The following is a 16,606-nucleotide window of genomic DNA, read 5'->3' as shown; positions in this document are numbered from 1 at the left end:
GCATCAGTGCGGCTCTTAATGACTCGAGTTCAATGTTGAAGTAAATAAAACTGAGTGTGGGTCTTGGAAATTCCACAGGTTCTCTTCACAGGGTCCAGGTTTCTGGCAATAATAATAATAATAATAATAATAATAATAATAATAATAATAATTGTTTATTTAATTTACCCTATTTTTTACATAATTATCATTAATGCAATTTTGTTAAATTTGGTCAAGTTCAGGAATGTCCTTTGAATCACAATTATAACAATAAAATAAATAAAGTAAAAACCTACATGTCTCTCTACCTAAAATAGATTAAAAATGTAAATAAGGAGTAAATTTTAACTCTTGACAGATAGGAACATCACTAAATGCTTTAGAGCATAGTATAAAGTACACAAAGCAAAAGTGTATATATAAATAAATAAATGAAAAATATGTAAGCACAACAATATCTTAGACTACCATTACCTTTAGGAAACAATTGAGGTGCTAATAACTGCAGTTTTTTGTTTTCATATAAAAATTCTCACCATTTTAATTCAATTCAGCCCGTGCTCTAAACTCTGGCATTTCTCTCTTGCACACGCAACTCAATTCAATTTATTTCTATAACACCAGTTCACAACAAGTCACATACAAGCATAAATATAATCAATTAAATATTAATCAACAATTTAATGTGTAATGACAGCAAAATGTAATTTTTCAATTGTTGACTGGGTTCTATGTCTTTGTATTTTTGTGTTTTTATCATTTAAAGCTCTTTGAAATGCCTTGTTGCTGAAATGTGCTATACAAATAAAACTTGATTTGATTTGATAAGTCACACATACATTCCAATCGATCCTACTTATCAAGCAGTAAATTACTGATGATTTTGATAAAACTGAAGTGAAACGAGAACAAGCGCAAATAGTAGCCTATCTAAAATTTCAGCCACTTTTTCTCTCTTAACCTTATTTATGAGTAAATTAAACGATGATTCGAAAAGCAGTGGCTTGCTTTAACTCTAATAATTGTTGCAAATAATGCAACAAATATGTGTGCATTCCTCTGCATGCGTTCCAGGTAACTGCTTCAGTGCCATCAGATGGCCAGTAGATGGAAGCAAATGCTTGCATATGCGACTTCCAGAGCCATTTTGTTTTTAGTTAAATACCTGCTGAGAAACTGTAAATATATAGTAAAAACAGAGAGAAAAATCCAGAACAGTAAAGTAGACGGTTTCTGTTTGTCTCACCGGTTTAAATCATGTGTAGCTTTAGTAACGATGAGATATAACTGAAGGTTCTTACCAGGCTGGATCTGATGAGTTAATCTCACACCCCCTCTTATTTAGTACCGAATCAAAAGGCTTTTTCCACAGAGAAATTATCGGTTTGTTGATTTCCGGAACACCATAGAATGTCCTGATGCATAACAGCAAACCTTGAAACATAACAAATAAAAAAAAGAAAAGCTTCCTGTCATCAATGCTTTTCTCTCTCCACCATTTTCCTGTTTCCTGTCCCTATAAAACAGCCACAATGGAGTTTCACGGCCTTTAAGAGACCAATTCCAAATTCACCAAAGGGTTTGTAAACTGGAAACCTTTTTTTGTGCTTCCAGGTCAAAGCGTGTGTTTGATGGTTTGTCAGGAGTCAGACACAAAGCAGAACTTTTCAATGTACATCTTCCACACAGACAGCAACGCAAGTTAGCTCAAAAATGACTATTTTCTGAAGATGGAAAATGTTTTTTTTATTTATTTATTTATTTATTTATTTTCTTTATAAAAATTACTTTATAATTACCTGAAATAGATAATACAATTTTACCTCAACAATTCTAATTGAAATCTGAAACACATGCATGTGCTAGTTCTAAAAACATATGATAAGATAATAAAAAAAGTTAATCAAGACAAAGACAAGAACAGTAAAATCGTTCCCCAGTAACAAATCACCCACAGCCACTACAGCTTCTTTTTGGATGGAGTCCCTCTGCCCCATGCAAAGTAGCTGTGTTTTCATTACAAATGTGTGCAAATCTTTGTCTATATTCTGCTCATGTCAAAACAACACAACTTTGCAATTTTGCTGTTTCCATTAAATAAATAAAAAATGATAAGATTCTTCATGCGATAAGTCACTAAAAATCATGACACCGACTAATGTAACATGAGTTATACTGTATATTCATACTTCAACCAAATCATGGTGGAAGTATAGCAGGACCAATAATGACTCATCATCTATCAGCCATCAGAGGAGATGTCTTTCTTAGCTGTTGGCGCAACAAGCCCCGCCTACTTGGGAGCCGCTACATATGCCGTGATTTAAGGGGAAATTATAATCTGTGGTTTTACAGAAGAGCTGCGGATTCAACATGTTTTAATGACACAAAACTTTTCATGAACTGTGTGATACTGTGAGAGTTCTGGTGGAGCCAACTGGACATTGGCTGCAAAATAACAAAAACAATCCATCATCCTCCTGCCACTCTCCGTCGTCTTCATTGTGGTTGTCGTCAGTAGAAACATCCGGCTGTTGATCACGACAAAAAAACCCTTATCCCATTGTAAGAACGTTTTGTCAAAAGAAATGTGTTTTATTTTTTTCTAAATTGTCATACCACTGAGCGAATTTATTAATGCAGCTATATAGTTGTCATGATTTCAGTTCCACCTTGATTCTTGTTGCTGATCTTCTGCTGATTGCTTATTGCACTCCATTTTTAAACACCTTCTCTTCACCTGCTCAGTGTGAGACTGCATGATGCCTTCAAGCCCTGGTTCATGAGCCAACAGTTTACTGGCCCTGCTTGTCTCACACCACTGCTTTTTGCCTTGTCCTTACCGGTATGACAGTACCGGTAAGGACAAGGTTTGAGCTGCCATTGCCAAACCTTGCCTGACTCTGACCCCGTTTCAGGCCTGTTGTATTCTGGATATTTTTCCCCTCTTGCCTGAGACCCTCCTGTGCATGACCCTGGACAGTTTATGAACTGTGAATAATTGGCTCTTGGACGCAATTATCTCTGCTCTCAGTGAACATCTCTGAGGCCCTCAAGGCCAGTCTTTCACAGATCCTCCAGCCCTGCAGAAGCTGGATTCTTGGACCCTGTAAATCCCTGATTCCTGGTAAATCTCCTTTTTGTTTTCCTTGTGTCCTGGTTCCCATCCAGTCATGTCACTCATCTTTGTTTTTTTGTATTCCGGGACCACTTCAATGACATCCCGCTGTGTTTTGTAATAAATCTTTTGGAATCTTCCCCGGCCTGGTTTCTGGCTCTTAAATGTAAATGTTACAATGATCTTCAGCAGTTGTAATCTCTGTCTCTGCTTCAGCTAACGTTTACTTTGTTTTTGCTATTTCACCCTTGATGTCACTTTTTGAAAGCCCTTGAAACATAACAAATAAACAGAGGGGTTTATTTGTTATGTTTCAGAGGGATCAGACTTACCCCTCTGTTGTCCTCCATACAGTCAGCTATCTGCCTTACAAAGACCATTAGCACTTAGATGTGGTCATTCTGCGTTCTCCCCTGGTGAGCTTTCTTGACTAGGATGACTTCTAGGACTGACAGATCTGAGGTTTTCTTAGCTGCCTTCTGCCACCCGGAAGTCCTTCCCTGTAAAATGTTTAAAGTTCAGGATTTTGTTCAATATAACTCAAAACTTTGATGTGGTTCCTGTATACATTCTGCACTTTTTCAGATTTTCATGTTAAATGAAGTTATGCTAAGTGTACATGTGGAACCAGTTTTAGTAAAAGGAATGCAAATATTAAATGTTTCAAATGCTTAAGACATTGTTTGCAACAACATCTTAGAATACACCAGAGTTTCCATATTATCTCTTCCAGAATTGTGTGTGTGTGATGTAATAAATATAAGTTTTTTGTAATCAAGTTTTCATTTTCAAAACTTAGTGTTTTGCTACAACCAGTGTTTATCCCATGAGGTTTTGTAGACTTCATTGTGGTGGCTCTGGTTAAATGTGTTAAAATATATATTATGGATGCACAATAAATTTCCACAGTTAATTACAAAATTAACTTTCCTGGGTGTGGGAATCTGTCCGTTAGCCCATCGTAGGCGTTTCTACTCATGGATATCTAAGGATTGAGCCTGGGATGTTTTTAAGCAGCTCTGGACTTTAAATGTGCACTGCTATGTAAAATCAACTTGTACATAATAGTTTTACATCATGTTATTAGGCTATTCCCTCATCAAAAACATACCTGGAGTGTTGCAGTGATTCTTCCATGCATATTTGAGAACTCTTTTAATGTCCTGTGGACAGGGAATATGTAAGGGGAGCTGAATTCATCCTCCTCATTTGTGGTTAAAAAGTGAGGCAGTAAAGTTTGTGAGAACGGTTTCTGTCGGTCTCCGAACTTTTGGCACCAACTCTGACAACACAGTCTGGTAGAGCTGAAAAAAGCCTTTCAAAAGCCTTAAAGGACAAAGCCGTAAGCCAAAGGGAACAACTTGTTTTGTTGCAAAACCTGTAAAATAAAACTGTAGAACAGCAAAAACATAATCCCAGCTTTTTTGAGCCAAAGCTGGGTTCATCTAACCCTCCTTCTGTTGGGTTAGACCAAGCCCAGCACAACCTCCGTATTCTGGGAGTTTTTACCCCATTTATTTACTTTTTTTTTTTTTTTAACTTGACTTCGCTGAAAATAATATCATGTTCCAACATGCAGATAGAAAAAGTAAGTTCTAATAAATATTTGTAAGACAAATACTTTTTTCCAATCAGTCATTTCTCTTTCCAGGAACAATCTGCATATCTGCATACACTTGGTTCCAAACCAAGCAGTCAGTGAATGCTGAAATTATTCAGTGAAAGCAAACAAAAAGACATAGTAGACAAACATTATTGTCATTCAGTTGTGCATTTAAAATGTACAATAATAATAAAATGAATTATTAATAATAACAAAAACTATCAAAAAGTAAACCAATTGTTGAATATTTGAATGTGACAAGTGCATCTACTTGCCCATTTCTCCTTCTTTGAGTTCTCCTCCTCTGTTTTTAATGTTGAGACTAAACCAGCAACAAAGCTAAAGCAGAATTCAAGGCAGTCACAGTTCTTTTCTTGGTTTGGAAAAAGGCTTAGACTGGAATTCATCACCTGTTTACTTTTCTTTCTGGCTGTGTTTATTTTCAAGGGCAGTGACGAACAGCCACAGCTAACCGACCCTGTGGAGCCACAGACTGATGAGCCTCTAGGACAGACGGTAGACAAAGATGTCAACTTGGTTTACTCCCTGAATGACAGGCCACCGTGGTACCTTTGCATTCTCCTTGGCTTTCAGGTAAATGAATACCAGCTTATCACTGTAAGATGAAACAACATATAAAAATAACATGAGTCCCTATAGTGGGTTTTATTCATTTGTTAAAGGGTAAGATATCCTGTATTGCACTTTATCAAGTTCAGAGAACCCCAAAGCGCTTTGCGCTGCATTCAGCCATTCTTCATTCACACGCTGATGTGATGGTGGCAAGCTGCTGGATTGTGGCTCAGCTTCCACCTCGCCTCAGTCTATCTGAGGCTGCCTCAGATAGATTGAGGCCAGGCTGCCAAGCACTGATGTCCATCATTTCCCCTTTCAGTTGTGACATGTTGGGGGTTTCCTTGCATGTACAGCCTCATTAAAATCACTCAACTACATCTTAATAAAATCAAGACCTGAGCTTTGAGTTGGCCAAAGTTATTTCATAGTTCTAAGCCAGTCTCTGTCTGTTGGTATGTTTTGGATCAGTGTCATGTTGCAAAGATTAGTTTTGCTTCAGTTATTTGCTTTTTTCTTTTCATTTACAGCACATGGATACTTCTCATATTTTTCTCCAACACCCTCAGAAGCCCACACTCAAAAAAATGAACTTAGGGGGTTATTAGATTAATAAAAGAATATCATGTACTTTTAACACAATAATTTCATGTTTTAAACAAAAACGTGATAAAATCATGTTGAACAAACAAGAAATTCATCAACTTAACGTTTATGAAATTGAATCATGTTGAGATAACACGATTCATTATAGTCAGACTGATCTTGTGCTGGAGGCGACGAGCGAGATCACGGCAGATCCCGCGAGATCATGTGAAATCACACGAGGCCCTGCGAGATGATTGTTTTTCGTGCCAGGAAAACGCCAGCTGCAGTTTAGAGAATACTAAATTTTCCTGGCAGGATTGTGCACATATCAGTGTTGCTATGTACACTGAAAGAAATAACTCTTTGGATTAACATAAAAAAAATCATGGAAAGATTTTCCACCTGATTACTTTGCTTTATTTCAGCACTATGTAATTCTGTTACTTCAATTTAAAGAAAATGTGTTGGCTCAACTTAATTTATTAAGGTTATTCCAATTTAAAGAAAATGTGTTGGCTCAACTTAACTTTTGTGGTTGATTCAACTTATTTACTTTAGTTGGACCCAATGTAATTTAATAGAACCAGACCAACTAATTTGCAATGTTTTGGACCAAATTGACTTTACTTGATTAAGATGAATGCAAATTTAGTTGAAACCAACTTATTTAACAGTGATACCTTCACACTATGTAATTGATGTACTCATGTCAGTGGCTAACATGTGTTAACATCACATGAAGTGATGGTTAGCTGGTAATTAATCAGCGTTTTTCTAACATTTGCACCATTTCCTGCTTGCTCCATGCTTGTGTCAAAGCACAACTGAATTGAAGTGGTTATTGCATTTATAAAAAATAACATGTTTAACAGAATTATTTTATGTTTCAAAGGCAAATATGACAAAATCACGTCAAATAAACATAAAATTCAACAACCTAGCGTTAATAAAATGTATTCAAGTTGAGACAACGTGATTCAATTTAGTCAGACTAATCTCCCGCCGAAGAGGGTCTAGCGAGACCCGGAGATCACGCGAGACACTGGCGAGATTACGGAAGATCACGCGAGATGCTAGCGAAATTATGGAAGATCACGGGAGATGCTAGCGAAATTACGGAAGATCACGCGAGATGCTAGCGAGATCACGCGAGATCTTGTGTCTGGGAAAACTTCAAACTGTTCTTTCAAGAGAAGCGGGAAGATTCCTGATTTGGATCTGCTTAATTTGAAAAAGGTAAGATTCAGTCTACTTTCATCCGTCTAAATCAAAATAAAAATCGAAATAAAAAGATGCAAATTAAAATCATCAGACTTTTTTAAAAAAACATTTTTTCTATGTTCGGTCACGTTTCTATGTAATTGATGTACTCAAATCATGCTAACATCACATGAAGCAGTGTAAGGGTCACAAAGCTGCTGTCAAGACAAAAAACGGACCCCATAAATGTCACAGTTTTGCTCCTCCTCAGGTTGTTAAAACTCCCTGGAAAAAAGTTGGACTGATGTAAATTCAGCATCTGGTGCCATACAAACTCTGAAGTCTGAGGTTTAGTGGATTTTAAACACTGGGGCCAAACATAAGTCTATTTAAATGTTTTTTTATTATTATTATTATTTAATTTCAGTACTGTTATTATGTAGGTAAATGCAGAGTGGACATTGGATGCACACAAACTTTTGTGGCTTTCTATCGTAATACAGATTCTTAATTTATTAATAATAAAAAGTATTAAATTTGAGTCAGAGGAACCTGCTTAAACCTTTGCTGTTAGAGCTTTAAATGTGCTTGCAATGTCCACATAAATGTCCACCTTCTAACTATGGATTTCTAGTATTGTTTTCTGGCTGAAACACTCAGAGGATTGTCCATTATTCCTATTAGTCCATGAACAGGCTTTCTTTTTTTTTTATGCATATATTCCTCTGCTCTAAAGATGTATTTTGTTATTGTACTTGTTTTTCCCCAAATAATTGTAGTTCAAAAACAATTTTTAAGTTTATCGGTTTAATTTTGAAATGTTGAGGTTTTTGTTTTGATTTTTATGTTTTATATTTTTATTGCTTTCTACCATGTTCAAGTCACCACTGTTCTGCACATACATGCTTGCATGTGCCCAGTGGTTATATTCAGTTTCAGAACAGCTGAAACACTGGGTGCCTTTAAATCTCAACTTAAAACCCACCTGTTTAGAGTTGCTTATAGCTAAATTAGGCTTAGTGTGGTTTTAATGTCTTCAATGTTTTTAATGTTTTTGGCTTTACTTTTTATCTGTTTCACTGTTTATTAAATGTTGCATGACTCTGTGTTTCTGTTTTTAATTATGTAAAGCACTTTGAAATGCCTTTCTGCTGAAATGTGCTGTACAAATAAAATTTGATTGATTGATTCATGATCCATTGAAGAGACTTGTACTAAAAGTTTGAATGTTCAGATACAACTCTGCTCACGGTGAATTACATATTTTAATGTTTGAAAATCTGATCTCTTTCAGAACATCACCTGTCTGTTATCCACCTACCTAAGCACTGGTGAAGGGGGTCATCGGCCATCAAGTTTTAGATTGCAGTGGCTAATGGTAAGTTTTGCCAGATCTAAAATGACTGAATCTAGTGTTAGAGCGATCATAAGGGTTCAGCTGAACTTGTATTTGGCAAGTCAGTTTTATTTGTCTTTATTTGCGTGGGGATGTGGAACTGTAAGGAGTGTTGTCTCTCTCTGTCTAGTAGATATGAGCTGCTATCAGCCCTATGCTAGCTACAGATTAGTACAGAGCAAGGGGGAAGAAGGATGAGCAGCAACATGAGATTGTGATTGACAGCACTAAAACTCTCCTGCCACTGACTGGTTGTTTCTAGCACTGGGAGAAGGCAGAGGAAATAGATTTTTCACAGTATATCCCTCTATACTGTACCCTTGTTTCAGACATAAATATTTCTTAGGTGACAGCTTCAGTTAGAAGTTTAAATAAAATGTTAAACTTAATTTTAGTCATGGCATAATGAAAGGAGAATAACAATTTTAAAGATCTTTCAAATAGGCTGCAAGCCACTGATCACTTTCGTTGTGACTTCATTTGAATTTAAGTTTTCAAGTGTGTGACCCTATAGTATACTGCTGGATTTTGGCGGTTGTTCTCATTGTTTTCTGATCTGCATATTTAGGAAAACACGGCTGAAGTCAGACAAGGGTGGATCCTAAAAGGATGTGTGCATACCTGGATGAAGATCCAGAGAAGCTGGAGAAAGAGTACATGGTATGTTAATTTATCTTTGTGTCCACAAAAGAGGTGATGATAGTTGGAGTTAATTGGACTTCCTGTGAATTACCAACAAATTTAAAGTAAGAGAAGATCATTAAAACTCTTCATTTTTTTCACTTGGGTACATTCAATTCAATTTGACTTTTGAGATGCTTTTAGATTTCTCCAACAGAAAAGGATAATCATTAGTAAGATTGATATAATTACAGTTATTGTTAAGTGGGTTTAAAATGAGGATTTTTAGGTGAGTTAAACTCCACAAAAGATCTTTGGCCTGTTTTATTTAGCCTTTTTTTCTAACAGCATTGTTTCATACGCAGACAAAAATATTAAGTAACTTTACCTAAGATGTTAGTACTAGGGCTGAAACGATTCCTCGAATGATTCGAGTACCTCGATTACTAAAATTCCTCGAGGAAAATTTACCTGCCTCGAAGCTTCGTTAATTTGTGTTTTATTAGTTAGCGCACCGTGTTCCGGCCGGGACTTCATTTGCGTTGCGCGGAGCTCTCACTTCCGCCTCTGAGTTGTTGACAAAAGCTAAGTCTCAGCGGCATAAAGTCCAATCTTCAAGATTGGCCCGTGGGGATTTTATTGATTGATGATAATGCCCGACTTTTTATCGTTTTTTGGGGAACCAATAAGCATCCTTAAAATGACTGGGGGAATGCCTGGAGTACGGCAGCATTTCTCCTCCGGGGCTGCTGGTTGAAAGCGAACGGCGGGAAGAGCGCTGAGGTGAGCGGATAGACTGAACAGGGCGGGCGGCTGAGTAGCTGATGCTTACCGTGTAAATGTAGCTTTACCGACGAACCGCACAATAAATTTCATATCCCGGTATGAAGAAACGGGTGGCGGAGCGCATCGTACATGGCTGGTAGATGAGTTTCTGAGTGTGACCAGTGAAGGTGTCGTAAATATCCCGTATTGCTTCCCCCCGTGTTCGTCCCCCGGTCTAACGGTTCGTCAGTCCGCTGGTCTATTTCCTCCCCTCCACCCCATGTTCGTTCATTCGCCCTCTCCTCCCACTCCAGGCGGCATTTCCCGTATTTTCAAACCCAAAGCGTGACAGGTTAGGTGGCAAGGTGCGTTTAATTAATCTATTAAACTCACTGAAGATGAATACATAAACTAAAAGCTGGATTGTAGACATTTTTTATAAGCATATTTGTGAGCCTGCCTCTTTGTTATTAAATTCAATATAATTTCAGATTTTTCTATAACTTTTCTTCTGGTTAACTTAGAAAGTGAGCTATTATTGTTACAGGTTAGTTTTCTAAACTACAAAAAAGCAACTGTTAGGGATGCTCAAATATGAAAAATTGGACTGATATTGATATCTGATAGTAACACCGGTATTATGCCAGATTTACCAATATTTCATTTTATTTATTTTTTTATCCGATTACTCGATTAATCGTAAGAATAATCGATAGATTACTCGATTACTAAAATATTCGTTTACAACAGCCCTAGTTAGTACTGATCTATTTGGAAATAACTACCACACATAGTCATGACATTTCCTCCATCCAGGAAATAAGACAGGTTCTTCATGTATAAGATGTTTTTTTTGTGTACAGTCAGGGCTTTGTACTTGCACATAAATTGGACTGGTTTGGAATGACAGTCTGTGTGGTGGATCCTCAGACTGTCATTTCAATTGAGGAGAACAGGCCATGGAATATGGGGCCTATTTGGGATTCATCCCTTCTCTTCGTGTTTTTCCATATGAGACAATATACCATATTTTCCGCACCACAAGGTGCACCGGATTATAAGACGATTTTTGTGAAAATGTAAGGCTTTTAGGTGCACCTTATGGTGCAGAAAATATGGTACCTTTTCTAAATGGAAAATCTTACCACTGGACTCACAATTAACACAGACAGGTCTTTGATGGACCTTAGCTGTTGTTGAGTCAGCCAAATAAGTGTAAAGTTATTTTTTTATTTAATGAGATGTGAAATCTCTCCCCTCCAAAACCCCACCCATGTTCCCATCATCAAGGTGCACAAATGGCCGAGACCGTCTGTGGAATCTGTTATTCGACCGGAGAGTGCAGAGCCTGGCGATGCCATTGAGGATGTTGGGATTGTCCTGGAGGCGGTGGAAGTGATGAACAACTTGAGCAATCTATCTTTACATGTTTTTCCAAAGACTGCAGTCGAAAACTAAATTTTAACTGTTACAGTTCGCAAAGTTGAGCGAATTTACTGACACTTTTTATGTTGTTAAGAATTTGATCTATGCTAAACACAGCCCAGTTTTTTTCTGGAAAAACAAAACTAACCTTTTGTTGTTTATTTCAACTTTCAACTCAGCTGTTTTTTGTGCTGTGTAAAAAGAAAATGGATAACAATTTTGAAAATACAGTTCATGTTGTACTTTTTCTCATTGTTGAGTGTTCTTTCTTCTTTCAGTGTGGTCTTAAAACACTTCATTTAATAGCACTTAAGAAAATGTCTTTGATTTAACATAATTCAATCATGGAAAGATTTTCCACACGATTATATAGCTTTCTTTCAGCATGAAGCATGTTTGTTCAGCTAACTTAATTTTCATGAGTTGGATCAACTTAATTAAGTAGTGTGAAGTTATCAGTGTAAAATTAGTTAGGCTGGCTCTATTAAATTACATTGGGTCCAACTAAAGTAAATAAGTTGAATCAACCACAAAAATTAAGTTGAACCAACACATTTCCTTTAAATTGGAATAACCTTAATAAATTAAGTTGAACCAACACATTTCCTTTAAATTGGAATAACCTTAATAAATTAAGTTGAACCAACACATTTCCTTTAAATTGGAATAACCTTAATAAATTAAGTTGAACCAACACATTTCCTTTAAATTGGAATAACCTTAATAAATTAAGTTGAACCAACACATTTCCTTTAAATTGGAATAACCTTAATAAATTAAGTTGAACCAACACATTTCCTTTAAATTGGAATAACCTTAATAAATTAAGTTGAACCAACACATTTCCTTTAAATCGGAGTAACAGAATTACATAGTGCTGAAATAAAGCAAAGTAATCAGGTGGAAAATCTTTCCATGATTTTTTTATGTTAATCCAAAGAGTTATTTTTTTCAGTGCAGTAGAAGTAATGGTGGTTTATATGATCTATATCTGGAAAGTTCTGCTGCAGCAAAATTTTATGCTTCTTGATTTGTAGGAGATGTTTGTTTTCCTGAAATGCTGTATTTGGTTTATAATAATTTCATTGTGTACATTTTTGTGGCAAACCTCGGTCTGAATTTTATTTTATTTTTATTTTTTTTCTAGAAAGCAGAGACTTCCTCCCTTAAACTTGTGAATTATCTTCTATTCTAGCCTATTCCAGGTCATGTGGTGACATTTCAGGATCTTTTGAAACTTTTAGTTTCATGCTGTAAGCTTGGTTAGAAGGCCAGACTTTCATAACATTGAACATTGTTAGGGATGTCATTCAACTGTCTGATTTGAAATAATGTTGATATGGCTTTAAATCCATTACTACACTCATAAGCTGCTACAATCCTGACAGACAGCCCTTTTGATCACAGTAGAATATCTATATAAATGTGTTCTTTTATTTTATATATATAAAACATACTATTTCTTATAATTATGCATTTACTTATGTGGGTTTATCTTTATCTTTACGGGTTTCTCCATTGTTTTCCTTAAAGTCAGTTCAGGTTCCATAGACAGACTAAACAGAGTGCATATAAAAAAAGTCATCAGTAAATCTACTCAATTAATGATTTTAAATGTGGATAGACGATGAGAAAATCTCTGTATTGAAAATTAGGTCATAGCATGTATCCAATATTACATAGAAACAGTAGATTATCTAGCTCTTCTTGCAAACTAATAATTATACAGGTTTTTATTTTGGTACACCCACAGCATTCTTTCTGTTGTGCTGTTAAAATCAATCAGCAAACACATTTTTTTTCTGAGCAACCTCACTGAACTGACTCCAGCATGTCTGTGTGTTTACCACATCAGATAAAGTTCTCATGTGAAACCCTAATGGGTTTAATGCAAGCACAAGACAGCTACTGTGACATTGTTGTTTTGGTTTTTCATTTTTTTAATATGCATTCGGCCCTTATTGTAAATTCTTAAAACACATAACAGACATGTAGTATTCAGTGCATTTTTTTTTCTGTTTGTATTAACTTTATCAAAAATTTTGGAAAAATTAACCAAGTCTGTCAAATCTAGAATTGGTTACGATGATTTGTTTCGAAGTACTTCCATATGTCAAAACATACACAACAAATTGGAATAAAGGTCAAATTATGTTAAAGGTTAATTTGTTATATCAAAAGGGTACGGCTAAGGTATTGGAAAAATGACGTGACATTGTGTCGTGCTTGTGCTTACACAAGGAAATCAGAGGACCAGCGGGTCATGAGTTTGTTTCAGAGGTAAACAACCATGACATCTGAATCATGCCGTAAAACTAGTTACAAGGAGGCACAGCAAAATGGATAAACATTGGTTATGAATCAGCGATTAGATATTTTTAGAGCTTAATCATTTCGGCTTTGGCCCTCCGCAAGGCCCCGAGAAGCACCACAGATGAGGATGTACTAGTGATAGAAACAATGCTCATATCCTCTTAGCTTTTCCTTATTTTGTCATGTTACAACTACACCCTTCAAACAATTTCATGTGAAATGAGTTTTACATAGTAAGAGAACATAATTATTACCTTATGACTGAATTTATATCCAATTTTACAAAAAAATGTGTTATTTCTGTTTCTGATGTTTTCTGATCACACAACTGGAGGCTCACCAAAGATCCTCATCTGATTTGTGGTGAAATGTAAAGGAAACCTGCTCAGCTTGAAAGTAAAAACATGCTTTTGTTCATCTGAGGACATTATTTTCTGACGTTTTTTGGCCCGCTTTAACATTTGCAGCTGAAAAAACACTTCTCCGCAGTGAATTATTACCTTGCAGCACATTTTAATTTTTAAAGCCAATAGCACTCATTGTGATTATCGTAATGCCGTTTTCATCTTATTAAATAATAAGGTTGTTTACAGGCATATCAGTGTGCGTATCTTTTTCATTTGTGAAAGGTTTCTGTGTTTAATTTGGACAGAGTACAAGTGCCAGATACCTCATAGTGAAAACTATAAAGATGTCGGCAGTACCTGTCTCTTATCACAGGATGGTGCCTATCTACATATGGGAGAGTCATATTTATTTTTTCACCTGAAAAGGAAAATAAGAGGAGCTGTAAATTCCCAGGTGGCTGACTCAAGCAAAGATAAAAGACTATGTCTCCATATTATCTGGATCCCCACAGCAAACGCCTGAAGACCAGGGCTTAACACATGTTTTACCACACTAAATCACAGCTTGAACTAGGCTGTTATAAATCCAAAGGACATTCAGACCTCACGATTCTCCAGTCACCTCATCATCAGTGAGGTCAACAGGTTGTTTTCTCCCTGAATCTAATCGGATGAGCTCTGCCTCGCACTTTCTCTGCATTACCGTTAGAAGGCTCTGGATAAAGCGCTGCGTCGCCTTGTAAAAGTATTCCCACCTATTGAGCTTTTTAGCTATTAGTCTTGTTACTATAAGCTTCGTTGCATTTTATTAGGATTTTATTTGACAATGGAAACACAACAGGAAGTAAAATTACTTGTTTTCAGTGTTGTAGTACAAGTAAATATCTCACCAGCAAACTGCATTTTCTTTGCAAATTTGCATAGATTCTTTTGATATTCTTCTACTGTTGAAACTTATTGAAATGAAAAGGGCAGTATGTATTTTCCAAATGCATAGTGGCATTTTACCCTACCTTTTACCTTTTACCTTACCTTACTGAAGTAACCATGCTCTTATAAAAATTCTATATATATCAAACTCCTGCTCTTTCTGAAACTCCAGCTTCAGGAAGTCATTACAACTTTGCTCTGCTAAACCAGCGATCCACTGAGAAGTAGCTCCTATAGTGAACCACTTGTTCCAGTTCCTCCGGGGGAATCCCAAGGCGTTCCCAGGCCAGCCGAGAAACATAATCCCTCCAGCGTGTCGTGGTTATTCTCTTGTGCCCCCTCCTGGTGGGACGTGCCCCGAACACCTCAGCAGGGAGGCGTTCAGGAGCCATCCTGACCAGATGCCCGAGCCACCTCAACTGGCTCCTCTCGACGTGAAGGAGCAGTGGCTCTACTCTGAGTCCCTCCCAGATGACTGAGCTTCCCACCCTATTTCTATGGGAGAGACCAGATACCCTATGGAGAAAACCCATTTTGGCCACTTGTATTCGTGACCTTGTTCTTTCAATCATGACCCAAAGCTCATGACCATAGAAGAGGTACTAGGAACATAGATCTACTGGTAAAACGAGAGATTCGCCTTTTGACTCAGCTCTCTCTTCACCATTACAGACTGGTACAGCACCTGCTTCACTGGAGATGCTGCGTCAATCTGCCTATCATCTTCCCTCTTTCTTGAACAATATCCCAAGATATTTAAACTCCTCCACTTGTGACATGATGTCTTCCTTTCAAGACGATGGCCTTGGCACCGATCCTAATCACACTCGACTGTGAACCACTACAGCGAAAGCCGTAGATCACAGCCTGATGAAGCCAGTCGGATCACATCATCTGCTAAAAGCAGAGACACAATCTGAAAGCCATCGAAACAGATCCCCTAAACAGCTTGGCTGCGGCTAGAAATTATGTCTACAACCCAACCCTGCACTGAAAAAAATAACTCTTTGGATTAACATAAAAAAATCATGGAAAGATTTTCCACCTGATTACTTTGCTTTATTTCAGCACTATGTAATTTTGTTACTCCGATTTAAAGGAAATGTGTTGGTTCAACTTAATTTATTAAGGTTATTCCAATTTAAAGGAAATGTGTTGGTTCAACTTAATTTATTAAGGTTATTCCAATTTAAAGGAAATGTGTTGGTTCAACTTAATTTATTAAGGTTATTCCAATTTAAAGGAAATGTGTTGGTTCAACTTAATTTATTAAGGTTATTCCAATTTAAAGCAAATGTGTTGGTTCAACTTAATTTTTGTGGTTGATTCAACTTATTTACTTTAGTTGGACCCAATGTAATTTAATAGAGCCAGCCTAACTAATTTTACACTGATAACTTCACACTACTTAATTAAGTTGATCCAACTCATGAAAATTAAGTTAGCTGAACAAACATGCTTCATGCTGAAAGAAAGCTATATAATCATGTGGAAAATCTTTCCATGATTGAATTATGTTAATTCAAAGACATTTTCTTAAGTGCTATTAAATGAAGTGTTTTAAGACCACACTGAAAGAAGAAAGAACACTCAACAATGAGAAAAAGTACAACATGAACTGTATTTTCAAAATTGTTATCCATTTTCTTTTTACACAGCACAAAAAACAGCTGAGTTGAAAGTTGAAATAAACAACAAAAGGTTAGTTTTGTTTTTCCAGAAAAAAACTGGGCTGTGTTTAGCAT

At 36.5% G+C, this 16,606-nt stretch overlaps 1 long non-coding RNA gene across 1 annotated transcript; it reads left to right on the top strand.

Annotated features, from left to right (window-relative positions):
- The first annotated feature begins 6,374 nt into the window (after positions 1-6,374).
- Positions 6,375-11,518, top strand: LOC148159499 (uncharacterized). Its single transcript, XR_015763089.1, has 4 exons — positions 6,375-7,100; positions 8,359-8,442; positions 9,029-9,120; positions 11,137-11,518. It is a non-coding gene; the product is annotated as an uncharacterized LOC148159499 (long non-coding RNA).
- Positions 11,519-16,606: the final 5,088 nt, after the last annotated feature.

This window comes from Poecilia mexicana, unplaced genomic scaffold (genome assembly GCF_051168715.1).
Source record: "Poecilia mexicana isolate PSO_F unplaced genomic scaffold, ASM5116871v1 scaffold_6, whole genome shotgun sequence".
NCBI lineage: Eukaryota > Metazoa > Chordata > Actinopteri > Cyprinodontiformes > Poeciliidae > Poecilia > Poecilia mexicana.
Note: the sequence above shows the minus strand (reverse complement) of the source record. Positions and strands in the feature narration are given on the sequence as shown.